Raw genomic sequence first — 3,246 nt, 5'->3', positions numbered from 1 at the left:
AAAGAACCTATTGCAATAAAACGGCAATTTCATACTTTAACCCCTAATATTTAATTCTAAGTTCAACTAAACTTTATTTTATACATTTGCGTACCGTGCTTAAGCTGTAAGCTGCGATGCCTTCGTCTAAATTATAAGCCAACTCATGTTCATAGTGCCAATTTAAATCCTGTACATTTCAACACCCATTTCATATATTTTTTTTTATGGAGACGTTGCATAAAATGGGTTTCACATTTTACGCTAAACGTCAGGTTGACGGTTAGAAGGCAGGAATATAACGCCAGCACTGAGGATGCCAATCAGATGCCAAACTGGTTGGCATCTTAATGAATTTCTTAGACACAATAGATGTCAATATCTGCTTTCCACGTAGCCAGAGTGACATCGAAGTAATAATAGTGGATCGATACATTTGGTTCACCAACAACACGCAAAACGGAATTCGAGACCTAGTCTAGCTCAACTCGCTTATAAAGCTCAACACATTGCCGTTGCATGAGAAGATGCTCGAATTCGCGAGTATAACAAGGACGGTGAGCTTGGATATTGTGTTTATTTTGCTTATTTTTGAAGCAGAAGCAGAGAAAATGAAGACAATCAGAAAAAGGGAAAGAGAAAATTGGGTTTACGAAACAAATTTAAATACAAAACATTTTGCTAAGATATATACCTGTTCCGGAGCGCTTGACGCCGCATTATGCCTCCATGTGACACTTATGCTCCGGCCCCACAGAGACGGCCCCGGAAGCGTTCCGGACTTTTGGTGATAGGTATTATTGGACTCAAAGACTATTGGACCCTTCCGTTACAAATCCAATCAAATTGTAAATAGAAAGGATAGTTATTAAAAGGAATTTTTGCAATGTATGAGTTTATATCAACCCTGGCACACTGAAACGCGCGGTCGACTCGCGGCCGCCGCGTTTCGCCAGATGCCGCCGGCGAAGGCAGCTGCGAGAATTCTTGAGAATGCGCGCGAATTCTCAGTGTTCTCTGCCCTCTGAACAAAAAAAAGCACAATTTCTATATGAATGCTTATTTGTGACTTTTTTCGTTACGAGGGCAGTTTTTTGGCTTGTACCTAGTTTTTACGTTACACAATTGACGTAAATGAAATGAAATTATTTTCTCAGATCTAAATCGTATACAAACCAGCGTCTTTTTAATGAATAATAATATTAAATTGCCAAACAATCACCTGGTCTCAAAGTAGGGTATTCCCTGTACTACGAGTACCAAAAAGCAACGGAATTGACTCTTCGGCGCTACCAATAACACCCAAACCAGAATCAATTTAGGAAGTTTATTTCCCAAATTAGACTACCGGGTATCGAACTCGGGTCCTCCTCATCTACTCCACAGAGGTGATCTCGTTGTTAAGCCTAATTGGGTTTAAGTGAATATTTGTGTATGTGAAGGCTATGAAGGCTACAATCCGCATTAAGCTAACGTGGTTGCTTGTGGGTGTACCTATGTTACAGAATAGCATTGAAAAAAAAATTCCGTAATTCTTAATTAGCTCGATTATTTTCTACCTTTAAAGTTGCCTCAAATTAAATAAACTTCAAAAATTAGCTGCAAGTTTTTTTTTTCATGTGAATTGTATAAAAAAAAAAGCCGTTGCCGGTTGCTTGTATCCAACACAAGACACACGTTTGCGCGACGCCTATGTAGTTCTCTAAAGGGCCTCTACGTCTGGGCTCTAAGGATTCTGTGACAGATAATAATTATAATGTGCGACACAATGACCTTTCAACTCGGTGTGCACTACTTGAAGAACCCAGCCCGGTACCGATGTGGATAAGTTCATTTTGTAAATCGAATCCAGGACCTATCCATTTAGCGCACTAAGTGCTGAGCTAACAAGGTTAGAAAATAAACTGGTTTGCTACAGTTGCATCTTCATCGAAACTAGCGATATAGCTAGAGCAAATTGTAGTAATGTATAGATATAGTCAACTATTATAAATCGGTATCCGGTTATGACCAGTAAGCTCTTGCAAATTCGAATCAGCGAGAAATTTGCTTCAGTTTGCTAAAATTTGTCATCGTTAATTGAAGATCTAACTGATTGAAGTTCTGTCGTTGGATTGGAGCTTGATAGATTTACTTTGCGAGTAGTCCTTCACAAAACACTGTATTGATATTGCTTTAGAATTATTTTATAGTATTGCCCTAATTCAAGTAAACACAAGTCAGAGATATTACATTATGTTTGCAAGAGACTGGTATCTAAACTAAGTAAAACCTTGTGTTATAGGAAACCAGGTTCTCACCCCAATTATTGATTCTGCACTAAAATGTTCGAGAAGTTAATGAACAAAGAATAAAAATGAATGATAAGGTTAAAGTAAGTAAATAGCTAACTTTTTTATATACTGAATAAACTAAAAATTTCAAACAAAAGCAAAATTTAATAAAAATAAAATCGTATAGTGTTGTGTGTGTTTTCGATTTGGTCTGTAGCTCAGCTCAGTTAGTTGGTCCAAACAAATCGAGGGAATTTCACTTTGCATTCTTTTTCATATTTGTATCAACAATAATAGGCACCATTGTGGAATATTTTCGAATACCATGTTAGTAAAATATCATGATATTCAATAAATATATTTTATTACTGTATCAGAATTAAATTTGTGATGTATTTTCAAGTTTCGAGCGCTATCTAGGGTGAATTGAACCAATACACAGATACACAATGTCAATTCAATCAAGTAATGGATTTCAAATTTGTACGTAACCATCAACGTTACGTCGCATGCATTGTTCTTTTTTTGTGTAATATTAATTGTGAATAGTTAACCGTTTTAGACAAAATTAATACGTGAAGGTTTATCATAATAAAACACCGGTCAAATGGAAGTTTAACTTTTATTTGAGAGCCATGTACCCATCCCTGACGTTTTGGTCGGGCAGCCTCTGTCCTGCTTGATGCGAAGCACTATTCCAAAATTTACAATTTTTCTCGTAATCAATGAACTCTTTTAGCCACGTATTAACTTTTAAAAAATAATCGGGCTACAACAAATTGAAATAAAAAGATCACATTAAACAAATATCCAAAACAAATATATATTAATATTGTCTTGAGTAAGGTTTGTAAATTATTCCAGTGTACCTTTTAAGCATATTACGACTCGAACATCCGCAATGAATGTCAACATCAATCAATGCGGAGGCTGATGCGGTAGCGGATATTTTAATTAATACTGGTTACAATCCTGCAATATAGTCTGTAAAAGT

The sequence above is a fragment of the Hyposmocoma kahamanoa genome, unplaced genomic scaffold (assembly GCF_003589595.1).
Source record: "Hyposmocoma kahamanoa isolate Upper Pololo Valley unplaced genomic scaffold, ASM358959v1 100021, whole genome shotgun sequence".
NCBI lineage: Eukaryota > Metazoa > Arthropoda > Insecta > Lepidoptera > Cosmopterigidae > Hyposmocoma > Hyposmocoma kahamanoa.
Note: the sequence above shows the minus strand (reverse complement) of the source record.